This window comes from Malaclemys terrapin, chromosome 10 (assembly GCF_027887155.1).
Source record: "Malaclemys terrapin pileata isolate rMalTer1 chromosome 10, rMalTer1.hap1, whole genome shotgun sequence".
NCBI lineage: Eukaryota > Metazoa > Chordata > Testudines > Emydidae > Malaclemys > Malaclemys terrapin.
Window position 1 is genome coordinate 35,978,070 of NC_071514.1, and position 21,896 is coordinate 35,999,965.

Here is a 21,896-nt window from a genome sequence, read left to right on the forward strand (position 1 = left end):
CGCGAGTCTGTCCTGTTTTAGTTTCAAAAGGTAGTCTAGGATGTTAGGAAGGGCCACAGCATGGGGTGTTAAGTGTTTATGTGAGCACCACAGGGAGAAGCGCTTCCACTTCTGCAGGTAAGTTTTACAAGTGGAGTCTTTTCCAATGCAGGAGGACATATTGGACTTGCTCGGAACAGGCTAGTTTGTGGGTCTGGAACCATGAAGGAACCACGCGGTCAGGTGGAGTTTCTGGAGCTGAGGGTGAAGAATCCACCCATTGTCCTGAGAAAGCAGATCTGGTCTGCTGGGGAGAGTCCGTGGAGGACGCGTGGACATGTGGAGCAGGTAAGGATACTATGTCTGTCTCGGCCAAGCCAGGGCAATAAGTATGACCTGGGCCTTGTCGTCTCTGATCTTGTGTAGAACCCTGGGTATCAGAGGGATTGGTGGAAAGACGTACATGAGAGAGTTGTTCCACGGGATGAGGAAGGCGTCTCCTAGGGATGCAGTCCCGAATCCCGCTCTGGAGCAGAATAGGTAGCATTTGTGATTCTGGGTTGTGGCAAAGAGGTCTATTGACAGGGTGCCCCAGTGGGAGAATAGCTGTTATAGTATCGCAGGGTGCAATTCCCATTCGTGTTCTGTGGAGAAGTGTCTGCTGAGTGCGTTGGCAGTAGTGTTGTGACAGCCGGGTAGGTACGAAGCAGTAATTGTATGTGGTGTTGTATGCACCAATTCCACAACCGGATGGCCTCCATACATAGGGAGTGCGATCGTGCTCCCCCCGTCTGTTGATGTAAAACATACATGCTATATTGTCCGTTAGGACCCGGATAGATTTGTTCTTTATGAGGGGAAGAAAGTGAAGGCAGGCTTGTCTCACTGCTCTGAGCTCTAGGAAATTTATATGTAGATGCGTCTCTGGCGCAGACCAGCGGCCTTGTGCTGTGTGTCCCCCCAGATGTGCTCCCTAATCGATCAGGGAAGCATCTGTGGTGAGCGTGAGCGTCGGGGATCGTTGCTGGAAAGGAACACCCATGCAGAGGTTCTCTGGTCTTGTCCACCATTGTAGGGAAGCTAGTATGTTCGCTGGAGGAGTTAGCAGCATGAAAAAGCTGTGCCTGCTGAGTTTGTAGTTGGAGTTGAGCCAACCCTGAAGACATCTCATGTGCAGCCTGGCGTACTTGTCCACAAAGGTGGTGGCTGCCATGTGGCCAAGGAGCTGTAGGCAACTTCTTGCTTGTATCCTGAGATGAACAGAGAGCATGCGTATGAGATGTGTGATAGCGAGGAATCTGTTGTGTGGGAGTGAGGCTCTGGTTCGAATTGAGTCCAGGTGAGCTCCAATGAATTTGATTTGCTGTGTAGGTGTCAGGGTGGATTTTTGGATGTTTATTTGCAGGCCTATCCTGTGGGAGAGGGAGATGGCAAAATGGGTAGCTTGTAGTTTCTCGGGAGGTGGGCCACGACCAGGGGTGAAAATAACTTACAGGACTTACCGGTACTGCCGGAGTCCTGAGGGGGGCGGGGCCTCTCAAGATTTAAAGGCCCTGGGGCACCGGCTGTGGCTGGGAGCCTCAGGGCCTTTAAATCAACCCGGGGCTCCCAGCTGCAGAGGTGGCTGGGAGCCCCCGGGGCTCAGGGGCAAATTAAAGGGCCCGGGGCTTCGGCCGCCACAGAGTTCCGGGCCCTTTAAATCCCCATCGCAGCTCCGGTTGCTGGAGCTGTGAGCGGGATTTAAAGGGCCCGGAGCTCCCACAGCTGCGGGGAACCCCAAGGCTTGCCGGGCTGGGGCCGGGATTTAAAGGGCTCTGGGCTCCCCACAGCAGCAGGAGCTCCGGGTCCTTTAAATCCCGGCCCCAGCCCGGCCGCCGGAGCTGCGGGCGGGATTCAAAGGGCTCTGGGCTGCCTGAAGCCGTGGGAGCTCTGGGCCCTTTAAATCCCGTCCCCAGCCCGGCCACTGGATCCGCGGGGGGGATTTGAAGGGCTCTGGGCTCCTGGTGGGGAGACGCTTGGCAATGGACGTGTCTCACTGAGGCACTTCACACAACGTGAATGTCCATCGGACCTTAGCATTGAGTCTTGACAGGAAGCACATTTCTTGAATCCTGAGGAAAAAAGGTTTTTGTTTTTTTTTAAACTAAGGGTATGTCTACACTACGGAATTAATCCGAATTTAGATAATTCGGATTTGAAAAACAGGTTGTATAAAGTCGAAATGGATGCGGCCACACTAAGCACATTACTTCGGTGGTGTGCGTCCAAGTACCGGGGCTAGCGTCGATTTCTGCACCGTTGCACTGTGGGTAGCAATTCCATAGCTATCCCATAGTTCCCGCAGTCTCCCGCGCCCATTGGGATTGTGATGAGGACATGGACACAGACACGGATACAGAATTCAGTGAAACCACAGGCCCCGGTGCTTTGGAGATCATGTTGTTAATGGGGCAGATTCTATCCATGGAACGCCGATTCTGGGCAAGGGAAACAAGCACAGACTGGTGGGACCGCATAGTGTTGCAGGTCTGGGACGATTCCCAGTGGCTGCGGAACTTTCGCATGCGTAAGGGCACTTTCATGGAACTTTGTGACTTGCTGTCCCCTGCCCTGAAACGCCAGAATACCAAGATGAGAGCAGCCCTCACAGTTGAGAAGCGCGTGGCGATAGCCCTGTGGAAGCTTGCAACGCCAGACAGCTACCGGTCAGTCAGGAATCAATTTGGAGTGGGCAAATCTACTGTGGGGGCTGCTGTGATGCAAGTACCCAAAGCAATCACTCAGGTGCTGCTACGAAAGTTTGTGACTCTGGGAAATGTGCAGGCTATAGTGGATGGTTTTGCTGCAATGGGATTCCCTAACTGTGGTGGGGCAATAGACGGAACCCATATCCCTATCTTGGCACCGGAGCACCAAGCCACCGAGTACATAAACCGCAAGGGGTACTTTTCAATGGTGCTGCAAGCACTTGTGGATCACAAGGGACGTTTCACCAACATCAACGCGGGCTGGGCGGGAAGGGTTCATGACGCTCGCGTCTTCAGGAACACTACTCTGTTTAAAGGGCTGCAGCAAGGGACTTACTTTCCGGACCAGAAAATAACCGTTGGGGATGTTGAAATGCCCATAGTTATTCTTGGGGACCCAGCCTACCCCTTAATGCCATGGCTTATGAAGCCGTACACAGGCAGCCTGGACAGGAGTCAGGAGCTGTTTAACTACAGGCTAAGCAAGTGCAGAATGGTGGTAGAATGTGCATTTGGCCGTTTAAAAGGTCGCTGGCATTCATTATTGACTCGCTCTGACCTCAGCCAAAGAAATCTCCCCATTGTTATTTCTGCTTGCTGTGTGCTCCACAATCTCTGTGAAAGTAAGGGGGAGACCTTTATGGCGGGGTGGGAGGCTGAGGCAAATCGCCTGGCTGCTGATTACGCGCAGCCAGACACCAGGGCGATTAGAAGATCACACCATGAAGCGCTGTGCATCAGAGAAACTTTGAAAACCAGTTTCATGGCTGGCCAGGCTACCGTGTGAAATATCTGTTTGTTTCTCCTTCATGAAAACCCTCCCCCTTTACTGACTGATTTTCTGTAAGGAACCCACCCTACCCCTTCCCCCAGCTTTCTTTCAAACCAAATAAAGTCACTATCATTTAAAAATCATTTATTCTTTATTAATAGATTAGAAAAAGAGGGAGGGAACCCGGGTGGTATTTGGGAGGAGGATTGCTGGGAAGGAAAAAGCCACAAAGAAAAGGTTAAAAAAATGACAGCCTTTTGCTTGGGCTGTCTACTGGGGTGGAATGGGAAGGTGTACGTAGCCTCCCCCCACCCGAGTTCTTACACGTCTGGGTGAGGAGGATACGGAACATGGGGAGGGTGGAACAGGGGCTGAAGCGGCAGTCTGTTATCCAGCAGCCGTTCCTGAACCTCCACCAGACGCCGGAGCAGCTCCAGCGTTGCATCCTTCATCCTCTGGTCTTCCTGCCGCCACCTCTCATCTCGAGCGTCCCTCCTCTCCTCACGTTGGTCCCTCCTCTCCTCACGTTGGTCCCTCCTCTCCTCACGTTCACTGACTTCTTTCCTATACTTTGAAACTGTTTCCTTCCACTCATTCACATGAGCTCTGTCACTGCGGCTGGATTCCATAATTTCAGAAAACATGTCCTCCCGCGTTCTCTTCTTACGACGCCTTATCTGTGATAACCTTCGGGATGGAGGAGGGAGGCTTGAGGAATTTGCAGCTGCTGTAGGGAGGGGAAAAAAGAGAGAATTGTTTTAAAAGCTACATTTTGCAGAACAATGCTTATACTCTTTCACGGTGACCAACACTGTTCACATTACATGTGATTTCTGTGCAAGGTCGCATTTTGCCTCTTAATGCTGAGTGCCTGTGGCTTTGCTGCTAGAGATCACAGGTCTGGGCAACAGAATTCGGCTTGCATGCGGCCATGGTAAGCTTCTACGCCCTCCTTTCCCACATACCAAGCATAGCTTGTAGAGTGCTGCAGAATTGGGAAATGAAGTGGCAGCACTCCACACGAGCTGTGTCCAATCTCAGCCAGTTGGGGGGCACAGTGTGGGGGGGCTTGTCTGGGCCCCTTCAGGCAAGTAGAGTGCTGCGGTTTTTCTGTTAACATTCAGCAGCACCAGAAAACAAACTAACCACCCCCCCCCTCTCGCCATGAATTCTCTGGGATGATCGCTGTACCCCTCCCCCCCACCGCGTGGCTGGTATCAGGGAAGATCCCTGCAGGCACCAAACTAACCCCCCCCGCCGCCGCCCCCCTCCCGCCATGAATTCTCTGGGATGATCATGGTACCCCTCCCCCCACCGCGTGGCTGGTAACAGGGAAGATCCCTGCTAGCCAAACGCGAAAAACTCAGGGCCAATTTCCCATCTGCGCTTGGCTAACTGCAGGGAAGGATTTATTTTCCGCCACAGGCAAACAGCCCAGTAGGAACGGCCACCTCTGTCCCCTTAATTAAGTTCCCGTATTTCAACCAGGTTACCAGGAGTGATATCACTCTCCTGAGGATTACACAACAAGATAAAGAACGGATGTTGCTTGAATGCCAGCAAACACCGGGACCATACGCTGCCAGGCTTTGTCAGGCAACGATACCAGATTACTTGCTGCAAGCATGGCGTGGTCAAGTGTCCTACCATGGAGGAGGGAATAAAGATGCACTGCCCAGAAACCTTCTGGCAAGGCTTTCGGAGTACCTCCAGGAGAGCTTCATGGAGATGTCCCTGGAGGATTTCCGCTCCATCCCCATACATGTTAACAGACTTTTCCAGTAGCTACAGACTTTTCCAGTAGCTGAACTGACCGCGAATGCAAAGTCAGGCAAAGTAATCATTAAAAACCGTTTGCTTTTAAAACAAGTTTTATATTTTAAAAGGTAAACTCACCTGAGGTCCCTTCCATGGGGTCAGAGTCTTGGGTACTGGCTTGGGAGGCTTGGGAGGGTACTTCAGTCAGGGTGATAAAAAGATCCTGGCTGTTGGGGAGAATGGAGTGCTGTGTGCTCTCTGCAAGCTCATCCTCATCCTCCTCCTCCTCCTCTCCCCCATCGGCAGAATCCTCAGGCGTCGCTGATGAGACTATCCCCGACCCAGAATCCACGAACACAGGTGGGGTAGTGGTGGCAGCCCCCCCTAGAATTGCATGCAGCTCGGCGTAGAAGCGGCATGTCCGCGGCTCTGACCCGGAGCGACCGTTTGCCTCCTTTGTTTTTTGATAGGCTTGTCTGAGCTCCTTGACTTTCACGCGGCACTGATCTGAGTCCCTATTGTGGCCTCTCTCCATCATGCCCTTGGAGATTTTTTCAAAAGTTTTTGCATTTCGTCTTTTAGAACGAAGTTCTGCAAGCACTGAATCCTCTCCCCATACAGCGATCAGATCCAGTACCTCCCTCACGGTCCATGCTGGTGCTCTTTTTCGATTATCAGCCTGCATGGTTACCTGTGCTGATGAGCTATCTGTGGTCACCTGTGCTCTCCACGCTGGGCAAACAGGAAATGGAATTCAAATGTTCGCGGGGCTTTTCCTGTCTACCTGGCCAGTGCATCCGAGTTTAGATTGCTGTCCAGAGCGGTCACAATGATGCACTGTGGGATAGCTCCCGGAGGCCAATACCATCGAATTGCGGCCACACTAACCCTAATTCGAATTGCTAAAATCGATTTTGGCACTACTCCGCTCGTCGGGGTGGAGTACAGAAATCGATTTAAAGGGCCCTTTACATCGAAATAAATAGAGTCGTTGTGTGGACGGTTGCAGGGTTAATTCGAATTAAAGCTGATAAATCCGAATTAAAGTCGTAGTGTAGACCAGGCCCAAGTAACTATTCTAAAGGAAGGGAAACAACTGGAATGTTACTAACTAACTATTTCTATGTTCTTTGTAATTGTTTCCTTCAGAGACCAGGGAAGAGGATCAGCACTGCCTAGAGTCCCGTCTTCAGTTGAGGACGGTTGAGAAGGAACTGAGGGGGGAGCGGGACGCACGCGCTCAGGCAGACTCTAACGAGACCGCGAGACAGCAGCTGAGTGCATGCCTTCCGACCATGTACTGCTACCGAAGATCTCCGATCAATGGCGCCGGGACACACCGTCACCTGGAGTGGAGAACCCACAGGGACAGCACTCGAAGAAGAAATGTATCTTATCTTTCTCAACAAAATTTCACTCCATGTGAAATGAAGCATCAAAACGTTCTCTTCTACTTGACTGTGTTCTTCTGCCACAATTTATTCCCTGTTCAGATGCAACTCTCTTAGGAGGAGCTCAGGCTAAAAAGCTAATGGACCTAAAATGGCACCACTTGCCATTTTCAGACTCTTATGTGAGTGCTGTTCCAAACCTGAACATGTACATTATAAACACTGGACCTTTACTATTACATTGTGATTATAGAGACTATTACTATTTATATATCATTTATATAAATGTCAAATTTTAATGGAAAGGAGTTAATAATTTTACTAAACAGGAACTTAAATACACTGCAGCTATTCTTTCTAGTTTCACAGTACTCCATCAAACAGTTAAATGCTTGGGTTTTATGTTGGGTTATTTACAACTTTGTAAAAGAAATAAGTCTTTATATTAGTAGTTCAGTTTCTCTTCAAAGTTAGATCTGCATTATTTCTTTGCACTTGTATAAACAAATCCCATGCTGCTAGCATTTAATCAGCAGAATATGTCACCACTCAGGCTCTTCTTCTGTTTTAAGGTCAAGCTATTTTTTTCCCCATTTTGCTAACTCCATCATTGGCAAGGCTATAACCTCTAAACAAAGTATGTTGTAAATTTGTCTCTAACATTTATCAAGGATCAGAGGACTATTTCTATGTTGAAAACAGTATCCAGAATGGTACTCTTCAAGGTTAAAAATGATCATTTTGTTTATCAGAAAATGTTTAGTTTCTTAAAATAAAAATTTATGCTTCCAAAAAGAATGGTAGTTAGAGAACACAAAGCTCGGAAATAACATTAGTTTTGCTAGGACCACATCACTAGCACTTTCCTTTTTGGGATAGCTTTAGGGCAGTGGTAGGCAACCTTTCAGAAGTGGTGTGCCGAGTCTTCATTTATTCACTCTAATTTAAGGTTTCGCGTGCCGGTAATACATGTTAACGTTTTTTAGAAGGTCTCTCTCTCTAAGTCTATATTATATAACTAAACTATTGTTGTATGTAAAGTAAACAAGGTTTTCAAAATGTTTAAGAAGCTTCATTTAAAATTAAATTAAAATGCTGATCTTACGCTGCCAGCCTGCTCAGCCCGCTTCCAGCCTGGGGTTCTGTTCACCTAGGCCTGCAGCGGGCTGAGCGGGGCCTGTGGCCGGGACGCCGGCTGGCAAAGGGCCGGCAGCCGGGACCCCAGACCTGGGGGGGGGTTCAGGCGTCAGGGCAGAGGGTGCAGGGCAGAAGGCTGGGTGTGTGTGTGGGGTTCAGAGGTCAGGGCAGAGGGGTGGGGGGTTCAGGGATCAGGGCAGAAGGCTGGTGGGTGTGGGGGTGCAGGGCAGAAGGCTCGGGGTGGGGGGGTTCAGGGGTCAGGGCAGATGGCTGGGGGTGTGTGGGGGTACAGGGCAGAAGGCTGGATGTGTGGGGGATTCAGGGATAAGGGCAGAGGGCTGGGGGTGTATGGGGGTACAGGGCAGAAGGCTGGGTGTTGGGGGGGACTCGAGGTCAGGGCAGAGGGCTGGGTGTGGGTGGAGGTGCAGGGCAGAGGGCTGGGTGTGGGGGGTGCAGGGCAGAAGGCTGGGATGCTCGGCTCGTGGGGGTGCTCCCAGGCCCCTGCCCTGAGCGGCTCATGGCAGGGGGCTGGGAGGGATATGCCCTGTTCCACCCCTTTCCCCAAGGCCCATCCCTACCTCTCTCTGCCTGCTCTACGGAGCAGCGAGCACGCTGCGCTCGGCTCTGCTCCGCTCCCCCCCCCCCTCGCAAGGGCCATCGCCGGCAGGGAGAGGGAGAGGGAGGGGGAGGAGGAAGGGCCGGAATGCACCAAGCTGTGGGAAGAAACGGGGAAGGGGGGAAGCTTGGCTGCCGCAGGACCAAGCTTCTGCCTCCTGCCCCCGCAGGGGAGAGTGGTGGTGGTGGGGGGGTGGCTGAGTGGGGCAGGGGGCCGGGGCCCTCCCCCTCCACCGCTCTCCCCTGCGGAGGCAGAAGCTTGGTCCTGTGGCAGCCAAGCTTCCCTCCTCTTCCTCCAGCGTGGCGCTTTCCGGCCCCTCTGCCCCTCCTCCTCCTCTCACCGGGCAGGCAGTAGTGTGCCACTCAAAATCGGCTCGCGTGCCGTAGGTTGCCGACCCCTGCTTTAGGGTTTTTGGTCTAGCATGGGTATATAACTGACAGAAGAATTTGGCCAAACACTATAATAATCCCAAATCTTTCTATCACTTACTACAAAGGATAGTTATAAACAAAGCAGCATATTTAAATATGTAAACATGTTTACCAAACCTGATGCTAACAAGAAATCTAGCTGAACGTATAGGTTCAATATGTTCCTAATTTAAAATTTTAATACATAAGCAAAAATGTGTTAGCCTAAAAGATTTATTAAAAGTTATGTAAGTAGTTGCTTTAATATTTTTTCCTATAACAGATGAATTAAAGCAGATGAAATTCAGTTATGAGTAGAACATATAGAAGTAACAGACGTTGGAAAAGATTAGCTCCATTACAGCATAAAAAGGTAGGAGTTAGCAATATTCTCAAAGGAAAAAATTCAGAGATGCCTTGAGGCTCTCCTGCTGTAAGGTTAACTTGTGCCTGTACCAATGTAGTCTATTCTAAAGCAGAACCACTCTCTAAGGTCTTGTGTGGGTGCCATGAGAAAAGTAGTGAAACTACGGGGAAGGTTAATGCGAACTATTTTCTGGCCTGAACTTATCTACTGCCATACAGTGTGTTCATATTTTCTTTTATTTTTTTGTGAACTCCAAAACAGTTATACAACATTTCTGCTTAAACATAAAAAATATTACACAAAGATTTGCTAGTCTTTTTGAATGCGCTGATTTAGTGCTTTCTCAGGTGAAATAGGTTCCCCTTCGAATTTTTCTTCTGCTTATGCTTCTTGGATGAAAGTTCAGTATGAGCAGATCCTAATTATGGTTCATAATCATTATTCAACATTCATGCTGAGTTATCTTAGTCATTTCAAAGTTTATTACTCTTTAAATAAATGCATACTTCCTGTGTTTCATTCACAACCTAATCTTTTACTCCAGTATTTGTTCACATTAGCTCTGTGGTGAAAGCTGAAAAGAGGTTTAAAGGTTTGGGAGCTGGTTCATTCAGAGACTTGTAAACTCGTAATAGCAATAGATGAGTATGGTCCTTTGCATGTTATTTTCACCTGATTGAGGTGTGTACAACTGGGTAACCAGCCAGTTTAATGTCCCGATTCAGCAAGTTACACAAGCACACGCCTAACTTTAAGCGTGTGAGAAGTCTCAACTACTCATGTGCTTAAAGTATCTTCCTGAACTGGGGCCTCAGTTTCTTATCCCAATCAACTTCAATTTATAAAGCACTAACCCACAGGCCAACACACTGTAACTGTTTATCAGATGAGAAAGTTATCAGACACAAATTTGGACATGCTACAAATCACACGTATCTACAGAAATCACTGTGGCATCAAATAATAAAGATCAATGTGCAATGTCTCAAATCCATATATTTTATAGAAAACATTGAAATGATTGAAATATTACCTCTTTTATCTTTAGTTTTACATTATCTTTCAAGAGGTCAACATCAAATTTAGATAAAATCTACCACCCTTCCTCCAACTCTTTGATTACCTGATTACCTCAGAATTGGTTAACAAGAATTGTGTCTTTATACATATTGAATCTATATGTTTGCCACTGGTCTCCAGTTTTGTCTAAGACTATTGGAACTTAGGTGCAAAAGGGCTCCTGAAAAGCCTTTATGTTTGAGCAGGACTTACATATTAAACTTCCCTATTTGCTCAAGGTGTTATTTTGTGTAATTATAGATATATTTAACATCTCAAAGTGATTGAGGATTTAAAAAAAAATTTAGCTCATGGCAAGGCACATTAACTTTTTAGAATGACTACTGATCTTTAAAAAAAAAAAAACTATGACTTGCAATTCCTTCTGTCTCTATTAACTTGATATTTTGGTGGTGTTTGAACACTACAGATTGCAGGGTTTGGATTAAATAGTTTGACTCACATATAGCATGTGGATGGGAAATTCTGTACTGGTAGTCATTACTAGCAGTTCAGATGTAGTATGTTGCATGTAAGGAACTGGATCTCACTTAAAAAAATCCAAATGTGGATGCTTGGTCAGTTGAAAAACAACACTACATCAGCTTTCACTAAAATACCAATTATGTGCCTGATAATGTGGCTATTTATGTCCATTCTATATCCCACTACCTACTCTGTAGTGTCAAGTGTTTGCACACTGGTTTGGTGGACATTAGAGGATCTTTGAAGCATGCCCTTTTCTGCAACTTAATTTGGGTACTGTATCTGAATGAATGACATATTGGTGAATTTGGGATGGGTTACATGACCTCAGGTTCCATTTTCTGTATTAAAGGGAAGGTCTCTCAGGACTGTAGGACAGACGTGGGCAAACTACAGCCCGCGGGCTACATCCAGCCCACGGGACCGTCCTGACCAGTCCCATAGCTCCCAGCCCAGGAGCCTAGTCCCCGGCCCCTCCCCCGCTGCCCCCATCCTCCGTAGCCATGCCGCTGAGAGGCCCGCACTTTGGCCTGCCGCTCCCACTGGGCAGCGTAGCTGGCTCTGGCCAAGTGTAGCGGCTGCGAGCTCCTGCTGCTGGTAAGGGGGCAGCGAGTGTGTGTGGGGGGTTGGGTAAGGGAGCGGGGGTCCTGAGGGGCAGTCAGGGAGGAGGGGGCGGTTGGATGGGGCGGAGGTTCTGGGGGGGGCAGTCAGGGGATGGGGAACAGGGAGGCTTGGGAGTGGGAGTCCCGGGGGGCCTGACAGGGGATGGGGATGTGGATAGGAGTCGGGAGGGCAGTCAGGGGACAGGGAGCAGGGGGGTTGCATAGGGGGCAGGGGTCCTGGGAGGGGATGGTCAAGGGACAAGGAGTGGGGGGGTTGGATGCATTGGGGGTTCTGATGGGGGCAGTCAGGGGGCGGGAAGTGGGAGGGGGCCAGGCTGTTTGGGGAGGCACAGCCTTCCCTACCCAGCCCTCCATACAGTTGTGCAACCCCGATGTGGCCCTCAGGCCAAAAAGTTTGCCCACCCCTGCAGTAGGAGGACTGCATAGCTCCTATCTACTCAATGGGCCTGATTCGCCACGGTCTTGTGTAACCATTTACACCTATACAAAGTGAATGATAAGAAAGGTCTAAAACTCTACCAGTTCCCATTGCTACTAGGACACATACAGGTAATATATCAATGTAGGCCTCAACTATGTTGAATGATGATTAGGAGAAATCTGTATCTGAAAGAATCCCTTGGAAATGAGATCTTACAGGTACCTAATAAATATTTAAGATAAATCTGGACCAAATGATGATGCAATACTAAAATTCTAATCAAAATTTGACATTCACAGTTTGAGTCTTCTCTCATTTACACTGGTGTAACTCAATTGACTAGAATGGAGTTAGTCTTGACTTAAGTTAGCATAAATCAGAGGAGAATCAGAATCTTGGTCTTCAAGAATTAAATCTGATTATTGGAGGAGAGTTCTTCCATCACACTTGGAGAGATTCTCTAGAGGTGGTTGTTTCCCAGCCAGTGGGCCACAACCCCCAGAGGGTCATAGAAGACAATCAGGTGGGTGGCAAAGCACTGAAAATTTTACCACACTCTAAAGAAAAGAGAATCTTGCTCTCCCACTCCCCGGAGACCCTTACCCTTCAAGGTAAAGTATTCTCTGTTAACCTCTCAAAACTCACACAAATAAATTATACAGCATTATCATTGTTATAAAGGAGACATTTTTGACTTGTACTTTTATAGTAAATGTAATGTGGTTGTGAAAACGTTTGAGTTCAAACAAGGGGTCACCAACCAGTAAAGGTTCAGAAACACTACTCTGTGTGCTATATTACTGAGATGGCAGAAAGAAAGCTTTAAGCTGAAAATAGGAAAATTTTCTGCCATGAAAGGTAAATTATCATCTACCAGTAACTAAGTTTAGTCACAGACTAGCAAGACTTTTCATAGTACTCACCTAGGCTACATTATTTTTAACTTATATTTTATAATTAGGCTTGGCAGAATTTGACTGTTTTATATGAATGTTTATTTTTAAGCCTTTTTCCCTATATTTACCAATTCAAATTTTCACAGATGCAAAAAAATACTGGGGGTCAGACAATTATTTAATGATTGCAGACAATGAGTCTCAAAAAGTTAAAGCATTATAACCATTAAAACACAAACTGTCAACATCACATGTCAAAACATACACAGTAAATAGCCTTAAATCTAATTCTAATAAGTTTTCAAGCAGCATTTTTCTTACTTTGGCTATCTGTAAATTTGGATTATTATGGAGGGAAATACTTTCCCCTCAGTTTGTGTGTGTATGTTGAAATTGACGTTTATAAACATTTACCGATAAAAAGCTAATCTTTCCAAGCCTATTTATAATTCTCTCTCTATTTCTGTACAATTCCAATAAAACATTATTTTATTTAAGCCTAGTGGAATTGGGTATGCAGACTAATTTGGACTGTAGCAGCCTGGCACCCCTAGAGAAGTATCAAAATACTTTGGCCCCTCAAGGAAGACAGAGAGGAGTAGTTAATTGCCTGAGTATGAACACAGAACAGGCTGTTGTCTTTCTTTCCAAACAGTGCACAGCAGCGCTGAGGGGAGCCACTGTGGGTATGGAGAGAGTTGAATGGCTTACATTCTATGAGGCTATCATAGGAGATCGTTCCCTCACACACTAGGCAAAACAGATGATGGCTCTCAGCAACTGATTAAAGATTTGCAGACTTCAGACTTTGTTTTAAATTTTTGTGTGAAATTTAATTCTCATGAAAATGAGAGACTGATAGCTTTGGTTAGAGTCAGACAGAGTAAAGGCAGGCGTCATGCAAGCTTATTCATACATCTCTGCCAAAGTAGCTCTATCTTGACTGGCCAAACCCATAATATTCCAGGATTGAGTCTCGGCTGAGAAGAAAGCGCCTATTAAGCAGAATCATGCCAAACTCTGTGGTGTTTTTTTTTACATGGACAAGTGTCCACTAGGGATTAAGCTGAGGCCACCAAGATCATTTTATTTCTGACCTAAGATTAGAACCCAGTCCTCCAGAGGCTAGTAGATTAACTCAAGGCTGTGCCCAGCCCTCTTTTTCACCTTAGAATTCTGTCCAACTTTAAGCTTCAGTTATGGGCTACATTTTTAAGGCTGGAAAAAGTTTATTCTGCAGATGATTCAAAATGACAGAAACCAGAAATCCTTAACTGAATGTAACTATGGTTCATCATCATAAAATCTTTGTTCAGATATGTCAATATCCCACAAAGCACAGGACCCACTTTGGTGTTTTATCAGTGCAGTTAACCTACAAAGCTATTAAAGATCTTGCCTTATTTGAATTACCTGTGGTCACTGTTATTTATTGCATTTTAGGCACAGCAGTTTGAAAATTTTCAATACATTTTTTGCACCATGTTTTTGTTCATCCATGAAGAACAATTACAATTGTGTTAATTACAAAAAAAGAGCACCCATCCCATCTGGTAGGTCGCCTTGTTAGACTCTTAAAAATACAATTAGTTCCTAACAGTCTAAAATGTCTTGACAAATTATCTACAAGATGTTCCCATGCTTCCCCAATTGTATCTAGAGTGGAAAATCATTCTTATTGAAGGCCTTTGTCCACTTAAACTCCTCTTGGGTTATGTAAAACTCACTAAAACTGTGTTTTAATTTGCTCCATTTTAAGACAATGAGTTTTATTACACGTGGATTTTTTCTGGTTTATCAAGACTACAACACACCATGTGACTTATGAACATGTTAAAGTATTCAAGAACATCCCCAATGATTTTTATGGTTCCAATTGAAAAAATCATTTTTTTTTAGTATCATATGATTGTAAACAATTTGGCTACAAATAGTCAAATTGGTGTTTAAAGTCCTATGTTAAAAGGACACTATAAATATGAGATCTACTTAGTTAAAAAAAATTGAGCTAAAAGTCGTTTGGGGTACTATTTATTTATTTTTTTACCAAGATTTGTGCTAATTACAAAAAAAGAGCACTCATCCCATGCAGTAGGTCGCCTTGTTAGACTCTTAAAAATACAATTCGTTCCTAACAGTCTAAAAATCAACTCACTGACAGCACTACTAGGACCCTAAGAATGCCCCACTGCTAGAGGGCAAGAGGCTCCCTAGTAGTCTAAGCTGGCCTGAGCGGCTACATGTACCTGAACTCACTGCTGTCATAATCTGTATCTAAAAGCTGTTATGTAAGGTATCATATGCGAACTGGTAACACAGTGGCATTAAGGATATACAGGTGATATATGAAAATAATAAATATGTACTGGAAATAGGGTACTGAAATGTGTTTGGCAGGTAGGTCTTAAGCACCCTTCCCTAGACAAAGGAATGTGGTCCCATGTGCTTGAATGGTCTCCAGTGGAAAACTGAGAAGAAGAGACAATGAAGTACATTTACATAAAAGATAAACAAAACCATCGAACTAGTGAATGGAGATTGCCACTTAACTATCCAGATGGGGGGAGGAGGGAAGAGGAGACTGCAAAAAATTAATATGGCATCAGCTCCCTGGTAGACATAGCAAGCTGAGCCCCCAGGAAGGCCACCTGACTTTGAAAACACAGATAATCATTGAGGATATAAGCAGAGAGAAAAAGCCATTTTGGCGTCCTTCACCTGAAGAGCCAAAAAAACCAAGCGCTTTGAGCCCTGTGTTGGATCCTTGCTAAGAACTGGCCAGTCATGCTGGAAGCACAACTGTGGTGAGAAACTGCTTTGAACAAAAGGCTCTAGTTTGTTTAATTAGGTTTTAATCTTAGAAGCATATTTTTACTTTTGTTTGTAACCATTTCTATCTCAATTACTTCTACTTGGTATCACTTAAATATCCTTTCTTTATAAATAAACTTAATCTTGTTTTATTACACAGTCATTTGAGTACAGTATTTCAGACTGAAGGGTAAAATCCTCAGCCAAACTAACAGGCGGGTGTGCTGTGTACTGTTTCTTCAAAGGAGCAGTGAATTTGATAAAGTTTTGTGAGTGCTACAGTGAGAGGGGCTGAGCACTGCAGAAGAGACGGTTTGGGGTAAATTCGGGACTGGAAAGGCTGTTGGTGTCACCCTGCCAGGAGTAACCAGGGTGATGGAAGCCAGGGCGAGGTCACTGTGCTGTAAGTAGGCTGCTGGTGTCAGGCTCTGAACCAAAGTTGCACACCACAGAAGCACTCAGAGTTACAAGGCAGGCAGTGACACAATCCCTTACTGGTCTGGGTGAACTCCCAATGCCTCACAACTACCCCAGCAGCAATGCGATTATAACAAAAATTTAATAATCAACTCCACCAACAAAACCATTGGTGGAGTCTCCAGCTTCTCTTTCCTATACCTGTCCCCCAAGCCTCCCTGTCAATTTATGTGGTTTTATAATCCCATTATCCTATTGTTAAAAGTTTTGCTCTTCCCTTTTGTTGAAAGACTGATGCAAACAGTGGAAACTGACAGACTACAGTAAGAAAACAGTGAAAATTATACACAGAAAGTGCTATCAAATGCACAAAATAAACCACCTGCAAAAATTAAAGCTTTTTTTCCCCTTTAAATTCTATAGGTGAAGTAATCTTAGGTGTTACCTGTAAAACAACAGGAAATTATTTTCAGACATAATTGTGATTTTAAAGTTGACGAAGTCTGTTTAGACACTTTCTATGATAGCTGATGCTTCTCTTAGCAGCAGTAACTTCAGCTGGCTCCTCTGGTGGAAATACTGTTTCAGAAGGAGCATGCTGCTTAGAGTTATTGCTCCCTAGCTCTATTCCTTTCCCCTCACTCATGCAGTGGGTTTCCCTAGGCTTGAGTAAGGGAGAGAGCGAGGTACACTGGCTTTGCACTCCCTTCCATGGGTTAGAGGCCCTTTTGCCCCGTTATTCCACGTCTTTTCCTCTTTTGCATGCTGGCGAACAGCCAGGTGCACAAGGTCCCCAGTAAACAAACATCCTCTTACAGTTCTAAGAACTGGTATGTACGGAAAACTGATAGTAAATACTAGCTATATCTCTCCTGTCATAATTTAACATTTCAGAACAATAAAGGATATCAGACACTATGGCTGAAATTTTCAAGGCAGTGCAGGGGATTTAGCTACACATTTTCCACTAAAGATAAATCCCCTGTACTGCTATGAAAATTTCAACCTATGGGCTTGGAAAACAGTATGAAGTAAAACTTGGCATAATTAACTTTTACAGTTACACTTTGCTGCTTCTTCCTCAAGCCCCAGCTAATGCCTACAAGTGTAAAATAGTAAATAAGTATCTACTAGTAAGTATAATTTCATGCCACAGAAACAATATATTTAATAATGCTGTTATTGTGCTTTTTCAGTTACACAACTATTTAAGTATTACAAATTTGCAAATATTAATTTAGGAAGCTCATGGAAATGAAAGAATTTATCAGCAACTTTGATAAACATGACTTAACATATTTCCCACACATGCAACCAGTATTTGTGCCCATAAATCACATAGCTAGATGTCAAAATAATCTCACAAAGGACTGGATTAAAAAAAAGTCAAATGCAAATTTTAAAGGTAGGTTGAGGTTTCTTTAAAAATTTGAGCTTGATTTTCATTTACACTAATGGCCACTTTACACCACTCTGACAATGTGAAGTGGCTTTAAAGTGAGTGTAAATGTAATTTAGACCATTTTATAATTTTATGGACTTTTTGTTTGTTTTAACTTTATGTTAAATAGTTGAAACAAAGTGTTTATTCTTCGTTTTTTTTAGCATTATATTTATACCCGTGATTTTACTGCTGTGTGATGTGTAATAGTTTTAAGAAAGGAGAAACTCCTCTATTGAAAAGTTGACTGGTCTTTTTTCATTTTCAAATTACAGTTGGTGTTACACTTGTACAAAAGGTTCTGTCAGTTTTGCATTAAATCTTCCACATTAAAAATGCTATTGCTGTGTCCTAGTAGGTAGATGACAATATTAAATGAAAACTAACCCTTTAATATATGTATTCCTATTTTCAACAGATGGTTTATTGTAATCCATTAATGTTATAAATTATATATGAATTTACAATAAAAACATTTTAAATCTAAATGACTTTTCTTGAGCCAATAAATGCGGAGTTTATACCCAGTGACCTAATAACATCATGATTCAGATTGATAATTTAGAGGTATAAGGCTCTGTATCGTATTGCCAATACCCAAAGTGAATCAGACTCACACAAAAGCAGTTTAAATACATTGTTTGTGTTAATTCCTGAAAGTAATAAAACTAGATTTATGATACAGGCACAACTAGATAGATGAACAGTGCAACTTCTTTTAGAGCCTTTTGATGCAAGATCATGGGTCTAAGGTCTTTAATTTGAAAAGATTTTCCAAATTAAGAATATTCCCTAACTACAATGAAAATATGCAAAGATTTTTATTCCCCAAACAGTAATGTGAAGGAAGCCAAATCATCTGTCATTTGTGTTAATTTAATTATCAGGCTACATTCAATTATCCAATATAAAATGCAAATGAAGTAGATGGTTGACAGCACATAGCAATTACGTTCATTATAATAATTAAATCAGACAAAGTAGAAAAGGGAATGAAAATGTAATAAAATACGAGGGGATTTTTAATTAACAACAACATTTTAATTAGAAACTCTAATCCTATAGTAAGTTGATGATTGGCTTAATCAAAGATAGGGACATTATTTTTATTATTATTTTGAGTGCATCTTTAGTATCATGGGACCTGTTTTCTTAAGTTAATAGACTAAATGGTGACAAATAAAGAGAACCAGTTTCACTGACCATACTTTATGCAAAGCAGATGCCTAATAAAGCAATCTTACACTAACGCATGATTACAGAATTCTTGTCTTGTAAAAATGCAAGATGTCTAACCCTACAGTAAATAAAAGTTCACGTGCTGATACAAAACAGACAATGCAGTTTACACTTGACTAATGATGCTAAAGCATTTAACATATTAAAGGACTGTTTGCTTTAAAAAATTGTTAGTTTCATAACCCAGGCCCTGAAAAAAGCTTTATGAAGATTAAAACAGGATATGAAAAAACTATTACTAATACAATAAATGTAGGCAATGTCAGAAAGTCATAGTAATTTTAAAATAAACTTAGCAAGTATGGTCCAAACAAAAGAGAATCCCTTTATCCTGATCACTGGTTGCACAGACCAAAAGTTATTTTGTTATTTAAATCAGGACTCCACTGTATTACTTTTCAAAAGACAATGTCAAGGTTGGCAGCCCTAAAATATAACATACCTTACTAATAACATTATTTTAAAATTTCCTCTGCTGAAAAATCTGTCCAGCCTCTAAAATAGGGGCTGCCAAATTCTGAATAACAAGCTTGCTGCTGCTTTGTCCTACTCATCATATAGGGTTTTGTGTCTGTGCTTGTAGGCATACATGTGAATGTACACAGACACACTGTAATATACCACGCTACTTGTCTGCCTTGTTCTGGTAAGCAGGGAATTGAAATTTACAGGAGATAATACGGGACTAAGAATCTACAGAGGAAAAGACTTGTTTAAACTACAAACAAACCACAACAAATATTTTTTTGACTGCAGGAGCAATCAGAAGGCTGATATGAAATATCTCAGTCAATGGTCCCTTAAAATGCGCTTGATGAATATACAAACACAGTTATCAGGATTTAAGGGATATTTGTCTTCTTCGGTGAAATCTAGGATACATGCTTTGACTTCTTGGAGCATAGAATCATAGAACTGGAACAGACCTTGAGAGGTCCTCTAGTCCAGTCTCCTGCACTCAAAGTAGGACTAAGTATTATGTAGACCATCCCTGACAGGTGTTTGTCTAACCTGCCTTTAAATCTCCAATGACAGAGTTTCCACAAACTTCCTAGGCAATTTATTCCAGTGCTTTACTACCCTGACAGAAAGTCTTTCCTAATGTCCAGCCTAAACCACCCTTGCTACAATGTAAGCCCCTTAGTCTTCTCTTCTCCAGACTAAACATACCCAATTTTTTCAATCTTCTCTCATAAGGTAATGCTTTCTAGACCTTTCATCATTTTTGTTGCTTTTTGTACTTTCTCCAATTTGTCCACATCTTTCCTGAAACTGGGCACAATACTCCAGTTGAGGTCTAATCAATGCAGAGTAGAGCAGAAGAATTACTTTTTGTGTCTTACTTACAACACTTCAGCATCTTTAAGGAGGCTAATGTTTACAGTCCTAGAGCATTTGTTATTTGGCTTCTGCTTCAGGAATATACTAGTTTTTTTAAAACTAGCATTGCACAAATGTTCAATGTAAAAACAGAGAGTCCAGGAACTAACATTATAGTGGTAATAAATGAACCAGTAGCACTTCCTGTATCATGGAAGGCATCACTTGAATATTGGGAATCACAGCACTAGCATACGAAAATAACAGTTGCACGCAAATCCCAGTGCCTGTTCGGTACCTGAATTTATTACTAGTTGGCCAGAGACAGTCTATGCTTAAACAGTGTAAAAGAGAAACTCAATTATTGCCCTTATCCTCACAATACAGGCATGTAACTTTCTGAAAAGGTGTTGAAACCTGAAGGGTCCAACTTGAGGTAAAGAAATGCTCCTTATTTGAGCCTACATGAATGGTCCTACAGAAGGAAAGAGAATCAAATTGACCCAGAGATTAGTTTTCTCTTTTCTTTAGATTATAACAGACCAGGAGGCATGAATATCTAGTTTCTCTAAGGAGCAAAATTTGACCATTTAAAATACATGTGGTTTTAAAAAAAATTAAATAACAAATTACCAGATTCTATGACATAAAAGTAAAACTTGTAACCCATCTAGTTGGAGATCTCATAATTATTATGCCACAGGCTGAAGGGTGAAACATGGTGGTTTTAAAAGGTGGGTGGGATCTTGGTAGTCTTCAACAAATTGTGAACAGGGTGGAAACATGTTTTTGCTTGAGAAAACTGATTTTTGCAAAAAAATTTGCAAAGCATTAAATGAAAATTGCCATTTTTATGAGTGAAATGCTCACAAAATGACCCTTAATTTTGCATATCTCTAACAGAAATAAATAGCTTGAAGAAGTGACACCAAAGCAGTCCACTATGTACACTGCCTCTACCGCCTGACCACCACTGTGCTTATTTTAGCAAGGACCTAACATTATTTTATGTAGGTGAAAAAATTATTTATTAATCCTCAAATTTAATCCAGTTCATAGGTAGATTAGTGATGGCACATGACTTTAACCACAAGTGCAGATGCTGAAGATTTAGACAGACTGCAACATTACCAGCTGGGAATCATGCCTTCAGAAAAACACATTTATGCACATACTTTATCTCTTGGCTACCTACTCACCATAGCCATCTGCTAGGATGGCATGGTGCCTGCTCACAAGCTGGTGGACCTTTGCCCTAGGGCACAAATCTAAACAGCGATGGGCACTACAGAACACTACAACTGACATCTCTGGAAAGAAGTTCTTCTTCTGTGCTATTACTGGCACATTAATGGTGCATGTCCCTTTTCCAATGGATCACATCTGTTTATACTTGTGAGCCAAAAAAAGAATTCCTGAAGTGGAGAGAAAAGGAAGATGGAGTTCACTGGCACTTCTGTATACCAAGACCAGTTATACTGCAGTGGTAATTTGGAAAGCTCAGCAATACCACTCCGCTCTCAAAATGAACGCATTACAAAAATACCACCTGCAGGCAGTCTGTGTGAAAGAGCAGTGTCTCCACAGGACTTCTCAATTTCTGCTTCTATGGAGTCTAATCCCGATTCAAGTTCCAAAAGTTACTTAACATTAGTCCTGCAAAACACAGGACCATTCTTGGAGTCAGTTTTCTGAGGGAGCAGTGCCAGGCAACTTTTGGATCCTGAATTAGGATTTGGCTTCACACGGTAGCAGGGCTGCAGCACTTTCTCTGAAGCTGTGGCCAAAACCGCTGAAATTACATTTTTTACTGCATTGTCAGCCCTAAGATATTACAATGTTCAAATTGAAGTTGACAGCCCTATCATCATAGTTCAAAAGGTTTTTTGTTTTTTTTAAACGTATACTGACAAGTTGAAACATTCACTTATATCTGCTCTTCAATTTATGGAGGGGATTAAACTTCTAATTCTGAATAAAATAGTTTAACGGAAAAGGGGCATAGC

General features: G+C 43.4%; 1 protein-coding gene across 5 annotated transcripts in view; it reads right to left on the reverse strand.

Moving 5' to 3' along the window:
* Positions 1-21,896, reverse strand: part of SCAPER (S-phase cyclin A associated protein in the ER) — a 379,512-nt gene that overhangs the window by 18,504 nt on the left and 339,112 nt on the right. The gene's annotated exons all lie outside the window — the stretch shown is intronic.